Source organism: Nomascus leucogenys, chromosome 20 (genome assembly GCF_006542625.1).
Source record: "Nomascus leucogenys isolate Asia chromosome 20, Asia_NLE_v1, whole genome shotgun sequence".
NCBI classification, from domain to species: domain Eukaryota; kingdom Metazoa; phylum Chordata; class Mammalia; order Primates; family Hylobatidae; genus Nomascus; species Nomascus leucogenys.
Window position 1 is genome coordinate 75,512,349 of NC_044400.1, and position 16,328 is coordinate 75,528,676.

The 16,328-nt window shown below is 39.7% G+C and overlaps 1 protein-coding gene and 1 long non-coding RNA gene across 3 annotated transcripts in view; both read right to left on the reverse strand.

The window, feature by feature from the left end:
- The window catches only part of STX18 (syntaxin 18), a 120,669-nt gene that overhangs the window by 53,510 nt on the left and 50,831 nt on the right, over nucleotides 1-16,328 (reverse strand). The window lies entirely within an intron of this gene.
- LOC105738303 lies at nucleotides 956-6,240 on the reverse strand. The gene is made up of 4 exons (XR_001114091.2): nucleotides 6,112-6,240; nucleotides 3,472-3,779; nucleotides 2,681-2,794; nucleotides 956-979 (listed from the first exon to the last, which is right to left on the reverse strand). It is a non-coding gene; the product is annotated as an uncharacterized LOC105738303 (long non-coding RNA).

Genomic DNA, 16,328 nt, shown 5'->3' on the forward strand with positions numbered 1-16,328 from the left:
CCATATCCGGCCTATGTTTTGGACTTTAAATGTTTCCACATGTAGTGCTAATTTTGGAAGACTCACTTAATATGATAAAGTAGGAATAAGTATATACATAAAGAGAATGCCTCTTACTTCTAAAAAGAGGCCATTCTGGTGTAAAGTTTGATAAGGAAATCAGAGTAAAATAAAAGTGCATTTTAAGGATCTAAAACTAGTGTCAATTTCTAACAGTTTTGATCTCACTGAATGATGTGGGGAAAGGGCATAGGGAAAAAAGGGATCATTGGTGAAGTTTCTGTGGGACCAAGTAGGTAACAAGATGCAAGGGCTAAAAACCGGGAGCGCTTTGGACACTGAACCCATGTTTCGAGGCACCTCACAGGCCTGGACAGCAGGAGGAACACACCATTTTCACTGCTCTGTGTCTTTGTGACTGCTCTTCCTCTCCCAACCTCATTCCACCTTTCAGGCTCTGCTTAAATGACACCTCCTCTATGCAGCCTTCCCTAACACCTCCCTCTATATTTTGTAGATAACTGTTTGCACTTTCCACATTACATTAGAAGTATTTATCTGTGATACTCACTAGACTTCAAGTAAGTTCCTTGAGGCTGGCATCTCTGTCTTGTCCATTTTTGTATACCCACTAGGGCCTAAATGTTGGAAAGGGGTAAAGGGGGAAAAGGGAGGAGGAGAAAAAAACAGGAGATCCAACAGAAAAGTCTTCAAGATCTGATACATCCTGATGTACTAGTTGTATCAAAAAGGTATCAAATGTATCACATAGACTGCACCTAGATAACTGAGTGAATTTTAAAAATGAAGAGAGACAAGCTAGAGGTTTGTGCAAATAAACAGTTCTCCTAGAAAAGTCAGTGAGGTGTGTTCAGAAGGTGCAGCATCACCACGTAAAATCTACTAAGATTGGGCAACATAACAGCTTCACAAGATCATCTGTCCTCACAAGTGAACAGTCTTCCATCAGACTGATGGTCTACCATGGAAAAGGGTTTTCATCAGTGAGCTACAGTTTGATTACACCGCCATATTAAATATGTCTCCATCAGAGAGGAAGAGTATGGACAAAGAATAGAGAATTCTGTATTTCTAACATAAAGTGTAGTTTAAAACAAGAATTGAACTGTAGGTAAAATAAAAAGGAAAGGAATGTAATATTTATTTAATGTCTCCTCTATACTAGTTACTGTAAATGAGTTATTTCACTTAACTCTGATAACCTGTGGAAATAGATATTCTTAGTGGAAAGAAACCAAAGCTCAAGACTGACTGAGCTGGAACTAGAACCCTTAACCATTACGCTGAACTAGCATGGGCTCCCTCAGTACTGTTAAATTAATAAATATGTTGTTGCTTTTTAGTCTCATTTGATGTTAAAGTCATTTTAATGTCCATTGTATATTGTTATTTCACTAAAGAATCTCCTACTTAATATTTAGTGATATTAAGGAATAATAAATTTCATTTAGGTGTAATAATGATATTATGTATTAGGATTATGTTTTCATTTATCTTTCTCTCTTTAGAATCCTTATATTTTAGAGATATACACTGAACAATTTACAAGTAAAATTATACAATGCCCAGGATTTGCTTCACAATAAGACAGGAGGAGGTAACAGATGCAACACGATGAGTCCTGAGCTGCTCATGGCTGAAGGTGAGTACATGCTTATATGGGGGGTTCCTTGTGCTATTCTACTTTAGTATATATTTGAAATTTTCCATAATAACATGTTATTTAAAAAAATCTCGGGGCTTGGGCAGTGGCTTAAGCCTGTAATCCCAGCACTTTGGGAGGCTGAGGCGGGCGGGTCACCTGAGGTCAGGAGTTTGAGACCAGACTGGCCAACATGGTGAAACCCTGTCTCTATTAAAAATACAAAAAAAAAAAAAAAAAAAAAAACTAGCCGCTGACGCACATGCCTGTAATCCCAGCTACTCGGGAGGCTGAGGCAGGAGAATCGCTTGAACCCTGGAGGTGGAGGTTGTAGTGAGCCGAGATCGCACCTCTGCACTCCAGCCTGGTGACAGAGCGAGACTCAGTCTCAAAACAAAACAAACTCATGTAGTACTTTCTTCTTTTAACATTTTTAGTCATTTTGAGGTAGAGATTTTCTGCTACCAAACTAGGAACAACCCTTACTTAGTACCAACTAAATCCCAGCAATCTCTGGCTACTTTATTTCTTAGTACTTGCAATCTTTGCTTCAATTCCATTTAACAGGATCAATGCCACTTAAAAAACAACAACAAAACTTTCACTGAGAGCTCACTCCCAGTCAGGCGGAAGTCCAAAAGAGCTCTGTGTGCTACTCACCCACTTCTCCCAGCAATGCCCAGGAGGCAGTGACAGCATCATGGCTGCCCCATGGATGAGAAAACTGAGTCAGAGGGAGGATAAGGAATTTCCTCAGGGACATGTGGGTTGAAGCCTGGATCCAATCCAGCCAGTCTAAGTACCAGTCTTGAGTTCTTAACTGCCAAATTTACACAGAATCCTGGCAAGTCACAACTACAGTTTTCCAGTACTATATTTGCAAGGAAGCACCTGGGAACTGAGAAAAAGCCTCCATGTGGGCAATATCAACATCAACCTGTTCTTTTCTTTTTGTACTACATCTCTATTCAACATGCAGTACATGCTTGATTTTACCCAATCGTGATCACTACTTACAGAGCACCCGCCACGTGTGTGCCAGGTAGTGCATAAACTGCTTGACATGTGCTCTGTGGTTTCCACCCCTCCATAACGATCGTATGAATTAGACATTACCTCCTCCTGCCCCACCTAGTGAACATGGAAACAAACCTATGCAAGGTCACAAGGCTAATAAATTTAAGAATTGGCATTGATCACAGATCTGTATGACTCACAGTGTTCATGTTATGTTTAGCTTAGTTAGGTCTGAATTTTTCTTCATAGAAATAAACTGAGCTTCATGAGAGTATTTGTGAGAGTATTTGTATGTGTTGATTTTTTAACAAATTAACTACACTGGATACAGAAAGATCAGCAAAAAAAAAAAGATGTTTTCACTGATTGACATTTGTCTCCTCTGAAGTTGGCTACTACTGTTCCTTGTGTTTTGCGACATGGGGGGCTTTGGATTGGCAAGCCCATAGGGGTACTGAGAAGAAGGTTCACAAATACAGCAAGGAAAAAGAATGGTCAGAAAGACTGGCAGTACGACGGTGACCAGTGCATTTTGAGTATCAATCATCAAGCCACCTGAAAACACGGTTTAAACAAGTAATGAAAGCAACGTTCAAGATTGTTCATTCTCCCGTTTGAGTTAATCTATATCCAGTTTTTAGCTTAGAATAGGGTAGAGGGCAGAGGAGAAATTCTGGGCAAAAGACTCTGTGGAGGGCCTGGATGGATCAGGGTGGACAAAAGAAAGATGGGCATGAAATCCAGGGAGTTGGCCAAGGTGACTGGGTTCTACTCCCTGCTTTGCCACTTACTGTGAAGGGATTCCTTATTCCCCACTGCCATGCATCGTGTGGAGGGACTTCAGCTGGACCAATATTCCTGGCCTATGTCCCAACCTTTACTCACTCTTCTTAGAGAGAAGAGGAGAGAGCTGTGTTCAGATTTCAAGAAGGGAGGGCATGCTGCCCTGTCCTCTCCTCTTTTCAGATCGACCTGCCAGCACAGAGGGTATATTCTGGCCCATGCTCCACTCATATTGGGCCATAACTCTAAAGTCAAGTTCTCCACTTGGCTTTTTCTTGCTGACTCCTGTATTTTTCTTTCAGGTAGTTCCACTGGACTGGGAAGAAAGGCATGTATTTTACAAGCTCCACTTAACTTTTAACCTTTGCCAGCTGAAATTTTGAGCAAGTTGCTTAATCTCCCTGGGCTTCACCACAAAAGGGAACTGGGTGAAAACTATTTTTTAAAAATAGTAGGGGCACAAGTTAATAGTCAATTTTTATTGAGTACTACATACTATACGGCAGGCACCAATCTAAATGCTATGCATCCCATTTGCTTCTCCTAACAATCCTTTAGGGTAGGTATCATTATTACCCCATTTTGCAGATGAGATGACAGTAAACTAACACATTCTGTATAAATGGTTTGAAATAAACACAAAAATAAATTTTTGTTTGGTATGTCTCAAACCGAGTCCCGTTTACTTTTTAACTAGCTATATTTTAATGAGGCTAATTTCCTAGATCATCAAGACATTGAAATTCTCCATAAAACCCATCTACCATAAAAGCAAATTCATTATAAAACAGCAGTATGGTCCCTATATGAGATGCATTTGACAGGGGGAAGAAAAGACTCTCTTACATTATCTGTTCTTATACACATAAAGGTTTTACTAGGAAAGACCAAACAAAACAACATAGCATCCCAATAGACAAACAGCTCTCCTGTGAGAGCTGGTCCTAACAGTGGATCTACACAGTTGACATGGACTCAACACCAGGAACTACTAACATGGATGAAAGTCCCATAAGCATATTACCTAGTGGGGATAAACTGAGACAAAACAGAGGTTGCCCAAAGCATGTATGGTGTGACCCATATGCGTAAAACATAGGAAATGCATACCTAGAGCTGTATACATACATAGAGGGGAATCTAAAAGACTGCTCATCAAGGTATCAATGATTGTAGGTGGTAAGATTTAGAGACTGGTTTCTTCTTCATACTTTTTGCACTTTAAAATTTTTCTACAATTACTATATATAATCTTTATAATCAGATAAGACATGTTATTAAACAATCAAAAAGGGTGAATCTTCCCACATACTTCCTTGACTAAAACTGTACATTACCTTCCCCTTTAACCCAGGATAAGCCCACGTCCTCATGCCCAAGGCCCGCCAGTGCCCTATGCTCTGCTGCCGTCTCCAGATGCAAAGCCCTCCCCGCTTCCCAATCCTGTCTTCTGACTCACTCCTACGCGTGAGGCTCTGCTCAGGTGTTACACCTCCTAAAGCTTCCCTGCTATCTCCAGGCCAGGTTAAGGATCCATCTTGCAAATATATCCCTTGCAGAGATATAAGCATCTTGTAAGTTTCTGAATTGTTTTCATGTCTCTCTGACATAAGCTGCTGAGGCATCTGCCTAGGCCAAAGTGACTCCTCAATAATTATTTAATGTGCCACATGGGGTTTTCTTTTTTAAAAAACTTTTTGAATTGATTTTCTATCCCCTTCAAGAATCAGTAATAGGGTACAATAAACTCCAAACATACTAAGGCAGTCACATACTTCCCATTATCCACTAGATGGCAACACAAGTATTAGAGCAGCAGTAATAACAGGACCTCTCTCAAAAACGGCATAATTTTTTCCCAAGGACTTTAAAAATTTCTCTGATTCTTTCTTTTGATCTGGAATCAAAGGATTAATAAAGGTTCACCATTCTGTGCAGGATGAAGCTGAAATGAGATTGTTTTTAAGCATACATGTGCACCGTGGATGAGTCCAGGAATATTCTGAAACACTGCACTTCTAGGCAGATTCCACACAAAGGGAGCTCTGGGAGCATGGCTGCCAGCTGCCATCCCAGGCGGCAGGCCCAGCTTTGTTTTTATGTGTCACCCACAGAACAGCCTTGCTAGCTGTTTCTTCGTGGGTGTTTTGTGAATTACCCAAAGCATGATATACTGTAAAACAAAAACCCTGGTACAAAATGATGGGATTCTTCCAAAGAACGACTGCATTCTGACTGTGGAGAGAGTTCAAAGCAGCCGGCAAGTGTCCTTTGCTGATCACAGCAGTGGTTTGACTTGCAACCCCCCTCACCCTTCCCAGGATGATAGAAATTCTGTTCTGCTGGCACTCACAATACTTCCAACAAAGACCTGATTGATTATGGAACACTAAGTACTGATTTGCATAATTTGCCTCTGCAAGAAACAAGCATTGTTCAAGATTAAAGAGACTCCAGTAGGTCTCTCTGGCATATTGTAAAAAGTTCCCTGTAACACAAAATCATTATTTTTTTTTTTTCATTCAATCAGTGGACACAGCTTGCTGTTCAGTTAGTATGTAGCCAAAGACACAGCCAGAAAAACCACTGCTGTATAATGTTTGCCAACTACTGGTAAATTAAAGTGATTTTTCACAAGGATCATGTACCCAAGTTTAATTTGGAGCCCACTAACTAAATTCTGAGTCTAACTCCTTTCAGTCATAATTGAAAAATGCATCAATGGCAATTACTAAGTCAGAGCTAAAAGTTCAGAACTAACACAACTCTGGAGCATGTTGACCTGCTGATGTCACAGTAGGGACTGCCTGAGTCCTATCCCTGTGCAAAAGAAGCTCCTAGTAACCAATCACCCACAAAAGAGGCTAGCACAGCCACAGACATTCCACTGTGCTCAGGACCACAGCAGCGAGTTTGTTGAGGGAATACATAAAGGAACTGTTCCTTTATCACTTTCTTCTTTTCTTTCAGCAGTTGCTGAGTAAGCAACTCCTATGGGCTTGTCCTGTCTCCTGTCACTTTCCCTCTAATTCCTATTGAGGGGGACTCTTCACCAGGCCTCATCAAACTCGGATGGCTCTCCTCCCTGCTCCTGCCTCCTCCTTCCTTGTCCCCTCCTGAAGCACTAGCCTCCCTCGGGTTCCAGAACACCACTGTCTCTAGGTTCTTTTCTAAAACCTGTGACTCCTTTTCTTCACCTTCATTCATTCCCTCTCTGCCTTTGTTAATCTCTGAAACTTCTTGTAAGTTCAGCCCTTGGCTCTTTCTTTACATGTTCTTGCTAAGCTCACTCATTCCAATCCATAGCTTTATTTACTGTCTACATGAATTGTCCACCCAGCCGCTGCCTCCCTCCTGTGTTCAAGCTGAGTGTATCCAAATGCTTTTTAGACACCACCACTGTGTGTCCCACTGATGCCTCAAAAGCAATATGTCCCAAAGGTATCCTCATGCAGCCACTCACACCCTCTGGCTTACTCCTAGTCCCTCCTGTTCTGATGGCCCCAAAGAGAAAGCCTTCATCTTCTCTAGATTCCAAGTTAGAACATCTTGGCCATTTTAGACTCTTCTCTCTTTTTCACTCTACAAATGAAATTGGTCAGTCAGTCCCATCCACTCACCTTGTTAAACATTGGCTAAAGAAGCCAGCCCCATCCACCAGCTTCTGTTCCTGCACTTCCTGCAACCACCTGCATGCCAGACCACAGAGCCTTTCCTTAAGCAAGCCTCCTCTTCTCTGCCCTGCACTCTGGCACCTGCTTCTCTCTGCCCAGAATGTCTTCATTCCCATCAGTCAACTTCTACTCAAAATTGCAGGCCCAAGGAGGCTTTAAAATATGGTATTCTGGGTTCACTTTCCACCTTCCTTAAGGCAAGCTGTAAGTGATAAACATTAGCTGAATATATCAAGTTCTTTATTCCATCAGCCTGGAAATCTTATCAGAAAAATAAATAAGGCCATCTTAACCTAGGAAAAGTATGATCAATAGCTAAATAACCTATTGCTAAGAACCAATACTAATCTTATGGGACTGCGGCTTCCAGAATTCAGCATGTTTTTTAAGAGACAGAAGGAGAGAAAACATGTGCACAAAAGAGGAGACTGACTTTTCTAGTTCCAACCTTCTTACTGCAGAGTCTCAAGTAATAGACAATGAGGCTGGTTAACAGGGGGGCACGAGTGGTTAACAGTAGGTAGGTGGATTTAGCAGTCTAATTTCTCATATTAGCAACTAACTTTCTAACAACCTGGAACGTATTGCTTCCTTTCTAATATTAAGCCCCTATCATCTTTAAAGAAATCCAGAAATTAAAAAAAAAAAACCTAGAATCTTAGTGTTGATGACACAAAGAACTCAAGATTTAATTTCAAAAGTTGAGTGGCACCTTATAGTGCTTAAGTTTCCCATTAAACTCAATGCAACTTCCATTTTAAAAGTTTTAGGACTCTTACACCCAAAGAAAAAAAAATGTTTATTATGTACTCAACTCTTCCTCCTCACTCCTTCCAGCTGCAACTTACTAACTTCAATCTAATTAAACATCTTCATTCCCATTCTTCTAGTTCCCCAAACTACAATCATTTGGCATTACTGAACACATTCCCACTATTTCTGAAGCTCTGTCCACTCCCGGTTTATCTGACCTTACTATTTGCCTAGAACAGGCTAGATGACACACAGAGCAGTGACTACCTCCCTGCTTGGATTCTTAAGACTAACAAGGATCTAGAAGACAACTGCTTTGCCAAAAGAGCAGCATGATAGGGCACGCACTGCCTCTCCCTGGCCATCCATTTCACCTCAGACAGTATAAAGTTCTTTCTTACTCTGAATCGAGTCAGCTACTGTGATCTACTCCACCTGAGTCTTCTCTCTTCTCCAAGCTAATCATTCCCAATCCTCTCAGGAATTTTTTTTTTTCGTTTTTGAGACAGAGTCTCGCTCCTGTTGCCCAGGCTGGAGTGCAGTGGCGTGATCTCAGCTCACTGCAACCTCCACCTCCCAGGTTCAAGTGATTCTCCTGCCTCAGCCTCCCGAGTAGCTGGGACTACAGGTGCGTGCCACCATGCCTGGCTAATTTTTTTGTATTTTTAGTAAAGGCGGGGTTTCACCATGTTAGCCAGGATGGTCTTGATCTCCTGACCTCGTGATCCGCCCGCCTTGGCCTCCCAAAGTGCTGGGATTATAGGTGTGAGCCACCGCACCTGGCCCCTTCCTCTCAGGAATTTTTTATATGAAATACATCTGCGGCTTCTGGCCATACTTACTACCTCTGAATATAGTTCATGGGCCTCCCAAATAAAATGCAGTTTCCAGAATAGAATCAATACTCTCTGTGTCAGCAGAAGTGCAGAGGAAAACAGAACCATTGCTTCCCTTGTTCCAGACTCTCGGCTTCTAGTAATGCCACTTAAGGGCATGCTCACTTTCATGTCACTGAGTCGAGCTGAATTTACATCGACTAAAATGACTTTTTCCATGAGTGCTGCTGATAAACTAGGTCTTCACTATATGCACATTTTTCCTGGCCTCCTGTCATTCGCAATTCTGATCATTATGCCATTAAAGACATCTATAACAAAAAATCATCATTCAAAAAATGAGATGAAAATGGGATATAAAAAGTAGCAAAGAACCATAGACCCCTCCCTGTAGACAGCCAGCTCAACTAGTCACAAACGCCCTAAGGGTCTATTTTAAAAACACTTCCTCCACAAAAACATCACGGAGAGGCTTTGCTAACTACTGCCGTCTAAAAACAAATATTCTCCTCCCCTACCTGCCTAACAACCCAATCCAAAACTACACAATAGGCTGGGAAGACATGGCTCAGGCTTCTGAATCCCTGCCGGTTAATAATGACTACTTTCTTTTCTGTGTGCTTGGAAAACTTTCTTTCATTTGTTCACTTGACAAATATGTAAGACCCAGCATGGGCCAGGCACATTAAGGAAGGAGGTAATAAAGAAGAGAGGAAGGGAGGAGGGAGAACAGAACAAGAAGTTCCAACTCAAGGATCCGACCCAACTTTGCACTGCTTTGCGTTTCAATCCAAACCCCATCTGGTCTGGAGGCTGTGTGTGGAGAGTGTGCATGCATGCTGCGTTCTTCTGCGTCTCCATACTGCAAAGGATGAAACAAGGTCAAACAGACCTGGGTTCAGACCCCAGCTCTGCCACTTACTAATGACATGGCTTTGTGTCACTTAACCTCTTCCAGCCTTCATCTCTGAGGTATAAACTTGAGACAATAATAATGCTGAAGGTGACTACAAGTCAATGATGAAAATAATGTCTGTGAAGAGTTTGACACTGTGTCTGGCACACAGTAGGTGCTCAACTACTCTAAGTTTTCTTCTTCATTTCATCACAATTTCAGTCTCACCCACAGGACAAGGTGAACTTTAGTGCATACGGTGAAAAGCATACAGAATTCAAATGACAATTTTAAAAGGCCACAAGGCCATTCTGGACTTCAACACATTCTTGCAATAGGTTCAAACCAGCCAGTGCCCCCAGCCCAGTGTTGGAAGACTGCCATTTCTTCAGTTGTGAATCAGAGGAAGTGGCTGGTTTGAGTTTAGGAGATATGATGGCAGTGAAAATGCTAGACTCGCAGGCAGTAAGCAAGATACTCTTAGTAGAAGAGGCCCTAGGGAACAAAACCAATGATGGGAATGGCAGATTCGCAAGCCCCATCTTACCCTCACCCCAGAGCTCACACATGCTGGGTGGACGGCAGGCAATGCTGAAACAGGCATTTCTTTTCTGCCAAGCACACATAGATAACCTCCTACCATTAGATTTCTGTGGGATGCACCTACAGCGTGCAGCCTGTCCCTGCCCTGCCCCCTATGCGCTCTCCTCCATATCTTTTCTCCTGCTCCCAAAGCTTTCCTTTTTCTTGATGCTACTGGTACTTTCCTGCACAGAACAGTCTTTGACTCACCACACACTTTTTCTGGGATCACTGCTTATACTAGAATTCTATGAGCAGCCTATATCCTTTGCTCTCTTAGAAGTACGAGTGGTGGATGGTCAGCACGCAGGCAGAGGGAAGGGACGGCGCCTCCAGGCACATGGTAACTCCCAGCTGGTTCTCTGACTTCGGAGTCACCGGGTGATGTACAATTCCTCACCTGTGTGCTTCGAAGGTTGGACGGAAAGATCCCCCAAATGCTTTCCAGCTCAGAAATTCCAAGATAATTTTTGGGTGTTCAATCAATTTGAAAGCTCCTACCACCAACCCTGTCAGTTTCTTTCTACTTTCATGCTTTCCAAAGCTTCCAAAATCATTCTAAGGCTCCAGGTACATTTGGGATTCTAGTTACTGAGGTTATCAGACTTAAGGCAATTCAGCTGCAGAACTTTGGAAAGTCTGCTCATAAGAAATTAGAGATATCATTCACATGTCAATAAGATGGAGGTAAAATAGACAAGAAAAGAATTACCTTGACAATTCATAACAGACAACTAATGCGGATACATTATAAATGTTTTTGAGTGAATATGCAACAAAAATGATCACAGCAAACATTATTATAGTACTTACTATATGCCAAGAAGAATTTTAAGGGCTTTTTACAGACTATTGCATTTAATCCTCATTATAAACTTAGGAGGCAGGTACCCCTAGCATTCCTCTTTTACACAGAAGAGAGGCCAAGTTAACTGGCTTGAGGACTCATTAGGAAGTATTGGAGCTGTATTTGAAATTAGGTCTACTCCATAGCCTGTATTCTTAACTTTTCCTTGCTCTTAAAATTCTTCAGAACCTTGACAAGAGGGGCGAGAGGAAAAAACATTTTACTCATATTTGAGTTCCTCAAAATATCAACTCTATCTTTAAAATTATTTACATATCTTCAAAAACAAATAGTGCAAAATTCATATTTGAGTTTCACTTTCTAAGAGGGGACTGTATTTTAAATTTCTCCAGTGGCCTCAACACAGAGTCACGAACATCTAAAGTATAGTTCTTGACCTTTTTAGGGGCACAGATACCTTTGAGATCCTGACAAAAGCTATGAATCTGATCTCTTCTATAAAAGAAATAAACATATACACAGAAACAAAAAACTTTCTGCCTGTCATTTTGAGCTTCAGAGGCTTTTGGTTCATGGAGCTCAGGTTAAGTGCCTCTGATTGTCAACACTGTTCAACACACACACACACACACACACACACACACACACACACACAGAGACACGAGGGTACACTCTTTCTGTAAACATCATCTGCATAAGGAAGAACTTTGAACTTTCCAGCTCAGCACCCACAGACATCTGCTGGCCATCAGTGGGGGTTTGTCTGCATGCTCACACTAAGCAGGGATCTGGGGCCTGCAGGTGGTGGGGAGACTGAGTGCACCATGAGAACCACCTACACTGAATCATCCAAATCACCATCATAATAAACTTCCAAATCATCATCATAATAAATCATATTGAACATTTAGTGTTTCCTATGTGTCGGACACCATGTTAAACTCATTGTATAGACTATCTCATTGAATCCTCACAACAAATCAGAAAACAGATGAGTACACTTGCCCAAAGGCATACACCTGGCAAGTTGAAAAGCCAGGGTCCATACTCTGGAATAGACTCTAAGCCTGTGCTCTTAAATTCTTCTCTATGCCTCCAAACTTGGGCTCTCCGAGGATAAAACTCAGTGAAGAACGAAACCAAAGAGGTGTTACCTGCAGCCTTCTGTCGCCTCCCACCTGCCAAACCCATAAAAACAAACCCAACAATTTTATTTAGCAGTTTCTTCAAAAGCATTTGCTAAATGTCAGAAAATATTAAGCAAAAAAATGCATTTATACCCCATCATAATACATTCCACATCCCAGGAATATGTTCACTCCTTTTTGTGTTGAAGAATTTTAAAACTTTAAAAAATTCTAAGTACAAAAAGAACTATGTCTTCTTCACTTTGGATTCCCAAAGCCTGGCATAGTTCCTAGCTCAATAAATGTCTAGGAACATTCAACAAACGAAGGGGTGATACATTTTATCAAGAATTTGACATTCTAAAATAAATATCAAGGAATGGCTGTACCTAAAATTTGTGGTCATGATGTGTTAAAAGTTTTATTTTTTAAATGTGGAATTGTTTCATCTAATTTTTGCAAATATTTTAGTACACTCAAAAGGCATATAGTCTCTATAACAAGCAGGTAACAATTTATGACCTACAGTTTATAATCAGCAGCAACTCCTCCTCTCATGAGGTGAACAGATTATCAGCATAGTGTAAAGTTTGTGGCAACAAACAGGTTCTATCCAAAGCCGTCTCTTACTACCGAGGTTGAACATAAGCACTCAAAAACACAAAATTTCCAAAGACTAAATACTACCCTACTGACATTAAAAAAAAAAAAGTTTTGTTTGAATTATAATACCAGCTTATAAGGAGAAAATGTGGAGATGTCAAGCAACAGTACATACACCTATAGAAGTGTGAAAACTACAAAGAAAACCGACATATCACAACTGCTCCCAATCTCATTCTCCTGGGGTCCTAGCGCTAGTTAAAAATATGTGCTAGGAAGATTAAAAATCACTTATTTGCAAGACAAGGGCAAGAGTTACATCAATGTAGATGAAATCTCCTACCTAGCCCATCAAGTATGGGTCCCATCCACTAGGTGGTGCTCTCCACCACACTGTTCCTCAGTGAGCAGTACAGTACACCAAAATGACAACAGCCTAGTTTTAAGATGATTTGTCTCTTGAGGATATACATTTGGTTTAAGTTTCTACTGCAAAGGTAAAGTTCTTAAGATAGGTCATGCAGATCAATTGCTCCTGTAATCTGAAACTCAAAAGAGCAAGTAATATCTAAACAAGGGGAGGGGGTGGCCCTGAGCTTATAAGGGTCTCTAAGAGCCAGGAGACAGTCAGCCTGGCTACCTCTAATCTCACCATCAAAACTGTTACCTTGTTCAGTTTCTGCTTCACATCAGCAAAGAGAATAGCAAAAGCAACTTCAAGCGGCCCATAGCAAGAACATACGTTCAACATCCATTCTGCTTGATAGATGTCAATAATTTAATCTCAACCGCTTTGTTATCATTCAAACCCCAAAAGCAGAAATGTTTTTGCTTTACTCAAACTGATTTTTTTTCTCTTTTAGCAAAAACAAAAGCAAAGGAATGAATGTTCATTTTATCTTGAAGTTCTGAGAAAGAGCGTTTGGTAACAAGATATATGGCCTTGCCTCCAAAGTCATCTTTCAACTAAGTGAATGGGAATAAAATGCAGAGTATGCTGGCCTTGACCAATAATACAAATGTCCAAATTCCAAGCAAAATCCAGGGTCTTGCTTCATCATTCCCTGTCCTCAAAAATATACGGATCTCTTTTTTCCTTTTTCCCATAATGAGGAAAGTCATTATGATTGTCTTTGGAGTAAACAAGGCAAGAAACTCAAAGCACTTCAATACACATGTAAAATAATTTTTTTTTTTTTTTGGTAGAGACGAGGTCTTGCCATGTGGCCCAGGCTTGTCTCAGACTCCTGGGCTCAAGCAATCGGCCTGCCTCAGCCTCCCAAAGTGCTGGGATTATAGGCGTGAGCCACCACACCCGGCCAGAAAATATTATTTCAAGAGATAAGTTACAGAACGTTCTAACATCTTCTTTGTTTGGAAAAAAATGAAAAGGTAAAACTTAGTGGTTTCTAGAATTTAAAGAAACTAGCAAATTGCCAACAGCTTAGTTTTACAAAATGAGGGCTCAACTGCTAAAAATGGATTGCTACTTAAGTGTACAAAATAACACAAAATAATCACTCTGTAACATAACATTTGCTGGAAAAAAAATGTGTGAAAACTACTAGAAAAATAGTAGTTAGGTCCTGAGCAGTATAGTAAAGATCTTGATTTTGAGACTCAAATTGTATCTTTTCATTCTACGTGAGTTCTTACTTTCTTTGGACAAAAAATTTAAGGTCCTGTATCTGAATTCAGCTCAGTGTGAAAGCTTTAAATGTAAAACTAGTATATGCAATTTAAATCCCCTTTAACAGTTTTTCAGACAATTAATTAGGTAAAGCATTTGAAACACCATACATACAAAAAATTTTCATTCTTATTGCAATGAATTTCACTCAAAATCACATATCAAATTGTAAGTAATAAATTTATAATAAAAATGTAACACTAACTGCCCCCCACAAAAACATGTACACTTTTAAGAGATACACAGTCATGTACCTAAGAAAGGAAAGTAAAACTTCACAATGCTCAAGAAATCTTTCAAAAGCTCTACAGCATCAGTTAGCATTATCTGATCAAATATTAGCATGACCACTATTTTCAAAAGGGCCCATATGTAACAATAGCCAAAGGGGCATCTTCCTACACTTACCCTATTACTCTAGTAGAACAGACAAATTTCCTTTAGAATTGGAGTTGTACTGAACACAAAATGCCGATTTGCAATTATGAGGTCAATCTTATAACAATGAGATTTGAAACAAATTTCAGATTAAGGTTTTAAATTTTTATTCACTCTCTATACGGTGGTATATTTCAATAATTACATAAACTAAAACGTTTTCCCTCCTATTTTTTCTCCAAAAGATTCTCTACAGATGCTTACTTCGTAAAATGCAGCGTAAAATTTATTGGAAACTAAGGATTTTTTTACATGGAATCTATAAATACATGCATAATTTCTGTGCCCATAATTGGAAAAGGGCACAGAGGCTCCTATAACAATCACTAAGGAAGCTCTTAAAAACAAAAAACTTCATCCATGTTCAGGCTGAAGAATTCACATTTAACCTTTATTTTAAATTACAGCCAAAGTCTTTGTTTCAAATCCACATAAATCACTGTTCTTCTCTCTGCAAATACATTTTTAGAGAAAACATTATTAAATGTTACATCTGACTTTAATAGAGTTTCCCATTTGCTTTTGCATGTTTATTATCAAACTCTAATCATGACATTTCCAAACTTACTTATACTTTCACACAAACTTCCAAAGTTTTCCCAACTTAAATAAAAACCCACAAAAACTGTGGGAAATGTTTTGCTTGAAAGATAAAAGCAACGTGGTCCAAATGTACATTTCTAATAAATAGTGTTTACTTTTGTTGTTCAAACATTCAGCTTATAACACTTTCAATACACGCATTCAATTTAATTTTCTTGTCTCTTAAAAAAAAAAAAGAAAGAAAGTGTTTTCTTTCCCCGTTTTGCTCTCAAAATATAAACTTATTTAATGCAAAGCATTCCCGGATCAGGCATGTTTGAAACTACAAGCACGTCTAGCCTCAACAGCATTCATCCATATTCTATACAAAATGCCATTTATTTCAAAACTTCAGTCTGGACATTTTATAAATCTAATTTCACTTTTCCTAAAAACATGAGGTTATTTTACTATATAAGGCTCAATTACAATTTTAGTAAATAAAAATAACAAAAGAAATGATACCATAATACTAACATAGGAAAAAGGATATATATTAATTTCATTTACTGAAAACGTTGAGGGGTTTTTCCTTGAAGTGTCTCTACTGTAGATTTCACACTACATTTATTAAAATATGACAAACCTTTAACCTGGGAACAATTTACCAGTTAACATCATCTACAGAAAGAGGAAGTATACTTTGGGTAAGTAAGACACTGGAAACGACTTATGCTGCCTTTTTTCAAAGCTGCTTAGAAAGTGGCTATGTACTTTTAAAAAATAATCATTAAAAACAGTCTAACGGTTGTCTTGTGATATAGTTGATCACAAGCCTAGTGATGCCATCTAATTCTAAAGATTGAAATGTGCCTCTCAAAGGGATCTAGCGCATCCACAGTGTAATATATGTTAAAGGTAATGAAACTAAAACGTA